The following is a 12,730-nucleotide window of genomic DNA, read 5'->3' on the forward strand; positions in this document are numbered from 1 at the left end:
GGCTTTAACCCACAGCGCCACCTGCGTCCACTACCAGAGTCTGCAGCTATAGACAACCCGAGTGCTCTCCAGGATTCTGATGCACACACCAAGTTCACATTGAAACAAATAAATAAACTGAATAATATACCCAATAATAATAAAAAAGAATATACCCAATAATACATTCGACACTTCTTAGCAGCTATGGATTTCGAATTCTGCTCAGTAGACAATACCTGACATAACAGCAAACCCCTAGAGGCCAAGGTCCCTTCAGCCCCCCAATAAAATATCTGAGGGCACCGGGGGCCCTAAAGTTGATGGGCATTGCCATTCAAATGGTGTGGGTGTGCCCGTCATGCGATTATGTGGGACAGGGGTTACCTCCCCATCCCACCCCAATATTTTATTCGAGTTGGCATCCCAATACATGAAATGCATGGTCTCATTTCACATATCTGGGTTGTGTTTTGTTGTTTTTACAGAGCAGTTACTGGGACTGAATATCAGGAGCATGGTTCAAAGCAGAGAGGGTGTAAAGATCTCCCCCCCCCACACACACACACATTGCAGTCCTAAAGTTGATATTTCATATCAATTTGGCACAGAGAACAATTGCCCTCCCACAGCAAGGTGGCAGTTCATCAGCATGAAAATAAAAGATCACTCCCTTGGTCCCAATCCTGATTCTCTTCCTGGCTCAGCTACTATTTAATTCGAAAAGAACCACATATTTCACATATCTAGTAGCGGGGTTTTTTTCTACACCAGAAAGCACTTTTCCATTGTTGCTAATCCTGAAGTAGCATCTCCACCCCCATCATTCTGCCCGGACACTTAGGTCCAGTGCTGAAGACTTTCTGGTGGTTCCCTCGCTGCAAGAAGTGAAGTAACAGGGAACCAGGCAGAAGGCCTTCTCGGTAGTGGCACCCGCCCTGTGGAACACCCTTCCACCAGATGTCAAAGAAAAAAACAACTACCAGACTTTTAGAAGACATCTGAAGGCAGCCCTGTTTAGGGAAGCTTTTAATATCTGAAGCACTACTGTATTTTAATATTTTGTTGGAAGCCGCCCAGAGTAGCTGGGGAAACCCAGGCAGATGGGCGGGGAATGATGATGATGATGATGATGATGATGATGACAAACACTCTAATAAGGTTGTGAGGAACTTCAGGGTTCATGGAACCCAATCTGAAGACCATTGCTCTTATTCTTACCTTGAATATGAGAGTTTCCAGGTCAAAACTACAGACTTGCTTATGGAACTAGAGAAATCAGAAGTGGTAGTTTAAGCACTTTTAGGGGAGTACATAAAGCTCAGAGCTGAAGTTCATGTTTTGAACGAACTTGGGATCTACCCTTGGAATCTTAAATAAAGAGGATCTCAGCTTTCTCTCCACGCTCTCTCCTTGCACGGGTGCTGCCATTCTTCAGCAAACACTATGCCGGCCCTCAGACCCCTCATCAAGCCCAATATCATCAAGAAGAGGACCAAGAAGTCCATCCACTGAAGGAGTGAAGGCCAGGGGCCTACCTTTGGAATACTGTTTTTGGAATACTGTGAGAGCCAGGCTAAAGCCATTTTATAGAGAAAGCTAAAAGCTAAAAACTATTTTTCTTCTCTCCTGCTTGCAACAGCAATTGCGGTTAGGGTATTTTGCAGCTGCAGCAACTGACACTGCCCCAAATTCTGATAAACACAGATAAGAAAGCAAACAACAGGATATATGTCCACCACAAGACTCCAGATGCGAGACCTAGTTAGAAGCTGTCAAACCACAGACGCTTCGGTACATTTCCAAGAAGCAGGTGGTGGTCAAGAGGGTGTTTACTGGAATCAGTAAGTAGGTCAGGTAGTTTCTCTTTCAATAATAAGCCAGCAGCACCATCTAGAGGATAAGGCAGCTTGGAACCAAACAAGGCCACCACCAATTCTCATTGGTAGAGCTTTAATGAATATGCATTAGAAACGTTAGGAAGTTGTTAGTCATTGGCTAAGTGGAATGCCAAGGGGCTGGGCAAGGGGCTGAACTGTTGCTCTGCCTGGGTATAAGAATGCTTGCTGGACACAGAATAATGGCAGCCAGTTTTGGGAAGATATTCCACTGGTTGTCTCTGCGCAGATCTCAATAAACTCTTTTCTCCGAAGAAGAAGCTTCCCTGGTGCTTTTGTTCTCTCCTCGGTCCTGGGTAGCGGGCAAATGAATCCCCTGGAGGCTAAGGCTTCACCACCATCAATCTGATCGCTGTGTCAAAATTCAGTGTAACTGGCTGAAGCCCAGAGTTATTGACAACAGAAGGTTCAAGGACCAACTCTTGATGCCCAGCATTGGGTAGCAGTAAGAAGACAAAGCACATGTTGCCTTTAGGATTCAGAAAGTTCCTTGTCCACAACGTCAAAGAGCTGGAGGTGCTGATGATGAGCAACAAGTCCTATTGTGCAGAGATTGCTTGCAATATTTCATCCAAGAATTGGAAGATTATTGTGGAAAGAGCTGCTCAGCTTGCTATCAAAGCCACCAATCTAAATGCCAGACTGCGCAGTGAGGAAAATGAAAAAATAGTTGCTCTTGTACAACTGTATTTAATAAAAAGTCAAAATGTGTTGGAAAAAAACAAAAACCAAAGGATCTCAGGTAGCAGTACCAAAGAAGCTATCGCTACACTGGGCAGTCTGACTCAGTTCAGATTCATATGTTCATTAAAGAGGTAAGACTCGTGCCAAAATGAACACAATCAGTTCCACAGCTACTGGTAGTTTGAAAAGCAAATTACAGTGATACCTCAGGTTAAGAACTTAATTTGTTCCGGAGGTCCGTTCTTAACCTGAAACTGTTCTTAACCTGAAGCAGCACTTTAGCTAATGGGGCCTCCCACTGCTGCCGTGCCGCCGGAGCACAATTTCTGTTCTCATCCTGAACCCAAGGTACTATTTCTGGGTTAGCGGAGTCTGTTACCTGAAGCGTATGTAACCCGAGGTACCACTGTATACTTCATGATTTTCATTAGGTCACCCACAAGTGATCGTGTTTGGAGTCACCCAGTGTGGTGTAGTGGTTAGACTGTTGGACTAGCATAAGGTTACCAGATTTTTTTTCAGTGAATCCGGGGACACTTTTCAACTTCCTACTAAATAGATGGATTTTGTCAGGGAACTGATTTGTAAACCCAGGGACTGGCCCCCAAGAAACGGGGACGTCTGGTAACCATAGACTAGCACCTGGCAGACCAGAGTTCAACTCCCAACTCAGTCTACTGGGTGACCTTGGACCAGTCACTAAGTCTCAGCCTAACGTACCTCACAGGCTTCTTGCGAGATTAAATGGGGAGGGGAGAGAACTAAGAACACCACTTTGGACTCCTTGGAGACAAAGGTAGGGATACAAATTCAACAAATAAATAAATATTCCATAAATTCTGGAGATGATTAAGAAACAGAAATGGCATTATTTGCTATTGACTATCAATTTTATTTCCAGTACAGTGGTACCTCAGGTTTCATACGCTTCAGGTTACATACGCTTCAGGTTACAGACTCTGCTAACCCAGAAATAGTGCTTCAGGTTAAGAAGTTTGCTTCAGGATGAGAACAGAAATCGTGTTCCGGCGGCGTGGCGGCAGCAGGAAGCCCCGTTAGCTAAAGTGGTGCTTCAGGTTAAGAACAGTTTCAGGTTAAGTGCGGACCTCCAGAATGAATTAAGTACTTAACCTGAGGTACCACTGTATAATACTCAGCCCCAACCCCAGCCTCACTGAGTGGAACATAAACATGCCTCCAGCTTTTGAGCAGCTGAGATACAGAATTCTAATTTCACCTCACCGCTGACTCTGAATCTAAAAATAAACCGTAGATGCATCTCAAGATTCTCAAGTTCTGGTTTGTTTGAGCTGATTAACATACAATCAACCTTTGGCACAAAAGCTTAATTAAAACTCTTCATCAGAAATAGATAAGGAGAACTGGATCATTTGCAAAAGAACACAACTGTGGATCAGCCTCCCCTAGCTTATCATCCTGCAGCTGTTTTGGACAATAATTCCCTTCTCCAAAACATCTGGAGGGCGCAAGTTTGGGAATATGAAGACAAAGAAGAAACTTAAAAATTACTGTACCCCCTTCTGTCTTGTAACTTTGAACAGCAACATCATATTTATAATGTGTGTGTGTTTGGTGGGAGGGAAAGAAAGAAACTGCATTCCTGTAATCAAACCTTTTTTTTTTGTATCAGTGTTTTCCTGCTTCAAATTAAATGGAACATACCAATCTCCTCTTTTTTTTGTCCGGGGGGGGGGGGAGGGAGGAATTGCATGGGGAGTAACTTTCATTATCCTCTGTGGATTCTTCAATAATGGAGCCTTGTAGTAATGGCAGCCCATGTTGGTAGTGCCATTTTTGCCAATTTTCCATGAAAATAGCTCAAAAACGGCTCCCCCACCCCACCCCCGCGATTTTGCCAAAAAGGCTCAACAATTGTCTGGATTTCCACTGTTTGAAATACAGCAACCCAAAATTGTATTTTGTCTACCTGCCCCTCGAATTGTCAGGTGAGAGCTGCATTCTGCAGCAATGCTAACAGGCTTCACAACCAAATCATTACACCCGTTTCAATCAAACTTAACCATGACTAATGTTAGCTGGATAATGTCTTATAAGATCCCAGGCTGGTACAGTATGTACTCCCCAGGATAAGTGAATATCTTCCTACCTCGCAACACCAAAACAGTTGCCACACTTTAAACTTACTCAAAACATCCCTGGGGGAATGAAGACTTGTTCACTTTTGGTTTCCAAAACAAGTAAAAGTACAGTAGCTAACTTGCAGAAATATTTTTATGCTCCCCCTCCGCTGTTTCAATGTGGCATAAAGAAAGTTCTGCTGTTGTTCTCTGTTAGGAATATTCACCTGAATGAAATCGCATGCATTTAAAGAGACACTAAAATTCAGACACAAAATAGTTTTTTTCTTCTTGCTTTCCAAAATATGCATAATTCACAGTTAAAAGTGAAGGGTGAACATAGGCAATTTTTTGCTTGCAGTATTTTGGTGAACACTCTTTATTGTGATATATCCGTTAATAACACAAAATATTAAAAAGCCCCAACAAAAATAACAAATGTATATGAAAATATTGTAAAGCAATTTCCAGTTTTTCTGTCATTCTGGTCTGGTTGTGTTGGTCTCCAAGTTAACTGCTATTTCTCGTCTTAAACAAAGTTTGCTCTGGAATGGAACTAAAGGTCTCATCCATCATCAGTTCAACGGGATATTTTGGATTTGTTATAATTTTCTTTCTCTGCATGATACGGAAAAGAAGTTTGTGTTGTTCTCTTTGATAGTAATATAGGAGAGAGAAAAAAGTTATCCACTGTGGAAACTGATCTACAGCTTTTTGCTTTATTGTTTAAAGTGCCTATAGTGTTTTAAATATTTGTAGGGCTTGTGGTTTAATTCAGCAATGTTGCCTCAAAGCAAAGTTGTGTTCCACCGATTTTTATCTAGAAATGATATCAAACTGAAACAGAAACAGAAATATACTTTAAAGTTCATTGATGGAAGCTCATTGTTGCAGCTAATACCCAAACAACCTTGAAAGAATGGTTGAAGACACTTGGCACTTTCTTTCTTGTGCTCTGATTTCCTGGGGATAACAAACATGGAGCCATGCAACTCATTGGGACATCTTCTTCAGCCTCTTGGTCCGGGATATCGCTCTACTTTCCCATCCCTAAGGCTAGCCCTGGGAGCCTGCATGGTAGATGAGCAATATTATTCCCATATGGTAGGTAGGGGTTGAGGGTGAGATAATAAAAAGGTAAAGGTAAAGGGACCCCTGACCATTAGGTCCAGTCGTGGCCGACTCTGGGGTTGTGGCGCTCATCTCGCTTTATTGGCCGAGGGAGCCGGCGTACAGCTTCCGGGTCATAATAATAATAATTTTATTATTTATACCCCACCCATCTGGCTGAGTTTCCCCAGCCACATGCTGATCTGGCGAACAGAAACGCCGTTTATCTTCCAGCCGGAGCGGTACCTATTTATCTACTTGCACTTTGATGTGCTTTCGAACTCCTAGGTTGGCAGGAGGAGGGACTGAGCAACAGGAGCTCACCCTGTCGCGGGGATTCGAACTGCCGACCTTCTGATCTGCAAGTCCTAGGCTCAGTGGTTTAACCCACAGCGCCACCCACATCCCTTGGTGAGATAATAGTCTTGCCTAAAATGGGTTGTCTGGAATGTGATTTGAACTGGAACTTCCTGACTCCCAGCAAATTCTCTTATTAGCCACTACTTCTTCTCCAGCTACTGTAACCCTGTTCAATTTCTCCAAATGCCTGCTTACCCACAGATAAGGGATCATTTAATGACCGCTTTACTAATCCAGTACTTAGTTTTATCTTCAGAGTATCACATTTAACAGGTTCAGATCAAAATCCTTGACTTTAAAGAGAAGGCAAAGGCAGATGAGGACAAGCCCTTCTTGTTAATCCCATCAGACTTTACTACAGGAGGTCAGAAACCTTACGAGGGTATTTGATTTCAATAGCAATGTTAAATTACGACCGTTTTCTAATGGGGTATGTTAATGAAACGTGGTAGAATTTGGGTCAAAATTATCTACAGCTGCAGAAGACAGCAATGAAACGTTTCTTTAAAACTGCAGGTGTGTTTTTCTGTTGAACATGAATGGTTAGAGATACAGTCACTCAGTAGGGGTGGGTGGATCACGCCTTGCAGAAACCTGGCTTTGACTACATTGTTTGGCACTGACCTCAGCCAGCCTCCTTATCCTGCACTATCCTAATGATGTGTCACCTGCAAAATGCAGGATACGAATCACATATACAGTTTACATTTAAAAAAAATTAGAAATTTGAAATATTTTATTGTCACTTGTACAATTTGTATGGGGACATGGATGGCGCTCTGGGTTAAACCACAGAGGCTAGGACTTGCTGATCAGAAGGTCGGCGGTTCGAATCCCTGCGACGGGGTGAGCTCCCGTTGCTCAGTCCCTGCTCTGGTTCGCCAGAAGTGGTTTAGTCATGCTCGTCACATGACCCAGAAGCTGTACGCCGGCTCCCTTGGCCAATAAAGTGAGATGAGCGCCGCAACCCCAGAGTTGGTCACGACTGGACCTAATGGTCAGGGGTCCCTTTACCTTTACCTTACAACTTGTATACAGTGAGATTACACGAGCACCCCCCACTCAGCTCTCTTAGTCTTAATTCCCCTCGTTTATTGACCCACACCCACCAAACCTGTTGTTATCTTTTCATTCAGCAGCCTAATATCTTGTGCTGTATTCACCACCCTTTGTAGGCACTTCCTACATTGTCCTTGAACATAAATGTGAACGGATTCACAGACCTCAGAGTGGGTGCATCATTCCCTTCCTCTGGGGAAGGACTGTAGCTCGGTAATACAGTGGTACCTCGGGTTACAGACGCTTCAGGTTACAGACTCCACTAACCCAGAAGTAGTACCTCAGGTTAAGAATTTTGCTTCAGGATGGGAACAGAAATCGTGAGGTGGCGTTGTGGCAGTAGCGGAAGGCCCTATTAGCTAAAGTGGTACCTCAGGTTAAGAACAGTTTCAGGTTAAGAACGGACCTCCAGAATGAATTACGGCAAATTCTTAACTTGAGGTACCACTGTACAGAATGCTGAAGCCCAAGTTCAATCCACAGCATTTTAATAGGTCTAAATTTTTTAATTAAATTTTCTGTTTCACTCACACTTATTCTGTGTGCACAGTTCTCTCTGCTGATAGTGTGCCCTGGCTTTGAAGCCCGAGTCGCTGATTTACGTTGGAGCACAGGCTGATGGATGGAGACGGCTCAGCTGGGGCTTGGCAGCTGGCCTTCCGGCCCTCTGCATGCCAACCGTTGCACCCCTCCCAAGCCTCCTCGAGAGGAGAGTGATCTTCACAGATACTTGGGAGTGAAGTTGCACCCCTCCCAAGCCTCTGCGGGAGGAAGGAGAGTGATCCTTGCAGAGGTTGGGAGGGAAGCTGCACGCCTGCCACCCATATGGTTGGCGGGGCGCAGCTTCCATCCTAAGCCTCTGCGGGGATCACTCTCCTCTCCAGGAGACTTGGGAGGGAAGCTGCACGCATGCCAGCCTTATGTTTGGCGGGGTGCAGCTTCCATCCTAAGCCTCTGCGGGGATTGCTCTCCTCCCGAGGAGGTTTGGGAGAGAAGCTGCCAGCCTTATGGTTGGGGGGTGCAGCTGACGGGCATGCAGGGAAAGGGGAGGCTGCTGGCAAAGCCGCACAGCTCCCCCACTTGCTGGGGCACCCCTGAGAGGCTCGATGCACCACTAAGCCCTAAGGGAAAGACGGCTCTGCTTGCCAATGACACACTTATCTTGTTAATTGCACAGTGAAAGCCACAATGATGATCCACGGATCATTCAGCCTCTGCTCACGACCAGTGCCTGCTTGCTGCCAGGGGAAAAACTTGTGAAAGAGTTGATGGATAGCAAGTGAGCTGGGATTGGGCAAAAATCTGTGGCACAGTTTCTTAGAGCTACTGTGATTGGTGGAGAGAGGCGGGGAAGAGTGCAAACAGCTCATATGCTTATTATTATTATTTTTAAATGTAAGGAATTCCTTCCACATGCCCTCTACTTTTTAACTGAAAAGAACTTCTAATTGCTTTCAATGACTATCAAGTTTAGAGGACTCTCCCGCTGCTTATAGGTAAGGTTTTCAGTGAATCTTGCCTTATGAGTTTGGGAAGTCGAACTTGGAAGTCGAACAGCGGAAATTGCTAAGGGAATTGCCACTATGATTAGCACAACAGCTCACCCTTCAATGATTTAGTTTAGTGCTAGGGTTGTGTGATCCTTTCTTTGCACATCATTATATATTAGCAGCTATATACTTGTGAGATATGAAAATGCTGGTCCCAAGACCCTGGGATCCTGGGACCCTCAAAATAAAATTGAAGCAAAGTTGGTGAAGCAGCAAAAAAGTTTATGTACTGATCACAAGAAACATAATTGCAAGGATGGGTGTCCAAACGAGGCACACCCAATTTCAGAAAAACACAAGCATATAACCCCTTCATCTGAGCGCAAATCCCGCCCTTGCCTCCCATTGGTTGGGACGTGCAAGGTTCACAGCCTATCATAAGCACCTAATTAAAACACTAAATTCTCCTATCCTAATGCCATTTACCTTCGCCGGAGCGGTACCTATTTATCTACTTGAACGGCATGCTTTTGAACTGCTGGGTTGGCAGGAGCTGGGACCGAACAACGGGAGCTCACCGCATCACGGGGATTTCGAACCGCCGACCATTCGATTGGCAAGCCCAAGCGGCACAGTGGTTTAACCCACAGCACCCACGTCCCTGAAAGGTGTCAAAGTCAAATGCAAAAGGATTCATATAGAAGCAGCGACCAAGGAACACCTCTGTGCTTACGGCCTGCTTATGGACTTTCCATGGTTGGCAACTGTGAGAAAAGGATGTTGGACAAGAAGGGCCATTGGTCTGATCCTACAGACTCCTTTCATGTTCATGCATTTGATGAAGTTGGCTGTAGAGTATAAAGCCTCATGCAGAAAGTAGTTAGTCTTTAGGGTTTCACAGGACTCTGTTTTTTGTGCTCACTGCAACACAGCCACCCTCCTGGACTTCAACCCATGGAGAAGGTGCCCTGTATGTTAATTCTCTAAAAGGACTACCTGTTTACTGCCAAGGTCTTTGTTACAATCCATAGCAACAAACATTGCTGTGGTTGCTGTACATGCCAAAGATGTTGCAGAGGTGTCAGATGTTGCATAGGTGTCAGATACAAATTCGGTTTCAGGCTTCAAGGGAGGCAAGACTCTTAAGACAACTGAATCATCTAGGAAATACCATATATACTCGAGTGTAAGCTGACCCGAATATAAGCCGAGGCACCTAATTTTAGCACCAAAAACTGGGAAAACATATTGACTCGAGTATCAGCCATACAAACCTGGTGGCGGTGGCAGTGGCGGTGGCGGAGGAAGAAGAAGCAGCCCGAAAGGTCTCCTTTCAGGCTGCTCGTCACGCCACCCGCCTCTTACAAGGGCAGGCATAGGAGCCTGATTGGGAGAGGCACAGCGCAGCGCAGCATCTCTCCCAACCGTGGCTCCTGTGCCTGCCCTTGTAAGAGGCGGGTGGCGGGACCAGTGGCGAGAAAAGGCTCCTTTCTCACCTCTCGTCCCTCCACCACCGCCCGCCTCATTCAAGTATAAACTGAGGGGGGATAAAAATATGCTGAAAAAGTCGGCTTATACTCAAGTATATACGGGATATCCTTTGGGCTAAGTGAAACTTGACATGTAAAAAAGTCATTTTTAAAAAAGTATTCAAGGAGGACAGAGGAGGTTTCAAAGCAAAGTTAGATGGCGATCTGCCATGGATGCTTCAGTTGAGATTCCTGCATTGCAAGGGTTTGGACTAGATGACCCTTGGGATCCCTTCCAACCCTGCAATCCTATGCTATGCTCTGATAGCAGTAATATAGGCGCAACAGGCTAATCTTTGCAACCAGGCAGAGGGCCTTCTCGGTAGTGCCCTACGGAATGCCCTCCCATCAAATGTCAAGGAAATCAACAACTATCTGATTTTTTGAAGACATCTGAAGGCAACCCAGTTTAGATAAGTTTTTAATGTTTGATGTTTTATTGTGTTTTTAATATTCTGTTGGGAACTGCCCAGAGTGGCCGGGGAAACCTGGCCAGATGGGTGGGGTATAAATAATGAATTATTATTATTATTATTAATTATATGCAAATCTATTGATCAAATAAAGATATGCAAGATAAAGGGGCGTTAGCCCTCAAAGTTCCGTGAATGTTCCGACAAACTAGACATATAACATTAAATTCCAGGGATATTTTTTGGGGGGTGAACTTTACCAAATACGCCTTGATTAAAAAGCAAAGCAAACAAACAAAAATCCCCCATTTAAACACAGCAGATTTAAATCCTGGCTGAAGCTGCCCATCCCTCCTGCAGGCTTCAAGAAAAAGGAATGCAGATTAGTAATCCTTAGAAAAGCAGAATGAGATACAAAACCAGTGCAATTGTTACAATCTGTGCTTTCATCAAGTGTGGATGATCCTTGGAGATTACAGCATGAGGCAAGTGTACTGCGAGGCTTCCAGTGGATTCCTGCTTGGATCACACATTGCAGTTTAGGGACTGTGGACCTGGGAAGAGAGTGCCAGTGCCAGGCACATGCTGCGGAAATCTGTCATTTGTTAAAAAGTGGTAATAGACTGATGCCAAATACTGTATGTTACTACTGGCAAAACAGCTCACACATAAGCCAATCATAAGCAATAGCATGCCAAGTATTCAGGGTGGGGAGATGACTATTTATATATTGTAAACTGTCCTACAGAGACATCACCTTCCCAACAAAGGTCCGTATAGTTAAAGCTATGCTTTTCCCAGTAGTGATGCATGGAAGTGAGAGCTGGACCATAAAGAAGGCTGATCGCTGAAGAATTGATGCTTTTGAATTATGGTGCTGGAGGAGACTCTTGAGAGTCCCATGGACTGCAAGAAGATCAAACCTATCCATTCTGAAGGAAATCAGCCCTGAGTGCTCACTGGAAGGACAGATCCTGAAGCTGAGGCTCCAATACTTTGGTCACCTCATGAGAAGAGAAGACTCTCTGGAAAAGACCCTGATGTTGGGAAAGATGGAGGGCACAAGGAGAAGGGGACGACAGAGGATGAGATGGTGGGACAGTGTTCTCGAAGCTACCAGCATGAGTCTGACCAAACTGCGGGAGGCAGTGGAAGATAGGAGTGCCTGGCATGCTCTGGTCCATGGGGTCACGAAGAGTCAGACAGGACTAAACGACCAAACTACAACAAAACTGTCCTGTGATCCTTGGGTGAAGGGTGGTCTAGAAATGTAATAAATAAAAACAATAATACATTCATTTAATTTAGATTTCAACCCCACTCTTCACAACAGCTCTCCAAGTTTTAACACAATTATACTGACATAAATTAATATTCATTGCTGTTAATCATATTCCTAAATATTTGACTTTGTTCTCCATGGTCAAGCCAGTAAAAGGTAAAGGTAAAGGCACCCCTGACCATTAGGTCCAGTCATGGATGACTCTTAGGTTGCGTGCTTGTTTGGCTTGATAGGTTGAGGGAGCTGAAGTTTGTCCTCAGACAGCTTCCAGGTCATGTGGCCAGAATGACTAAGCCGCTTCTGGCGAACCAGAGCAGCGCATGGAAATGACATTTACCTTCCCGCTGGAGCGGTTCCTATTGACTTGACATGCTTTCGAACTGCTAGGTGGGCAGGAGCTGGGACTGAGAAACGGGAGCTCACCCTGTCGTGGGGAGTCGAACTGCAGACCTTCCGATAGGCAAGCACAAGCACAAGGCTCGATGGTTTAGACTACAGTGCCACCTGCATCCCTATCAAGCCAGTAAGGTAAAGATAAAGGGACCTCTGACCATTAGGTCCAGTCGTGCCCGACTCTGGGGTTGCGGCACTCATCAGCTTTATTGGCTGAGGGAGCTGGCGTACAGCTTCCAGGTCATGTGGCCAGCATGACTAAGCCACTTCTGGCGAACCAGAGCAATACAATGGAAATGCCGTTTACGTTCCCACTGGAGTGGTACCTATTTATCTACTTGCACTTTGACGTGCTTTCAAATTGCTAGGTTGGCAGGAGCAGGGACCGAGCAACGGGAGCTCACTCCGTTGTGGGGATTAGAACCGCCGACCTT

The 12,730-nt window shown here is 44.9% G+C and overlaps 1 protein-coding gene and 1 pseudogene across 12 annotated transcripts in view; one reads left to right on the forward strand and one right to left on the reverse strand.

Moving 5' to 3' along the window:
• The window catches only part of KCNIP4 (potassium voltage-gated channel interacting protein 4), a 396,014-nt gene that overhangs the window by 156,407 nt on the left and 226,877 nt on the right, over positions 1-12,730 (reverse strand). The gene's annotated exons all lie outside the window — the stretch shown is intronic.
• Positions 1,400-8,472, forward strand: LOC310853066 (large ribosomal subunit protein eL32 pseudogene; annotated as a pseudogene). The gene is made up of 3 exons: positions 1,400-1,481; positions 2,206-2,692; positions 8,367-8,472. The product of its transcript is annotated as a large ribosomal subunit protein eL32 pseudogene (transcript).

This window comes from Podarcis gaigeae (genome assembly GCF_964106915.1).
Source record: "Podarcis gaigeae genome assembly, chromosome: 9".
Taxonomy (NCBI): domain Eukaryota; kingdom Metazoa; phylum Chordata; class Lepidosauria; order Squamata; family Lacertidae; genus Podarcis; species Podarcis gaigeae.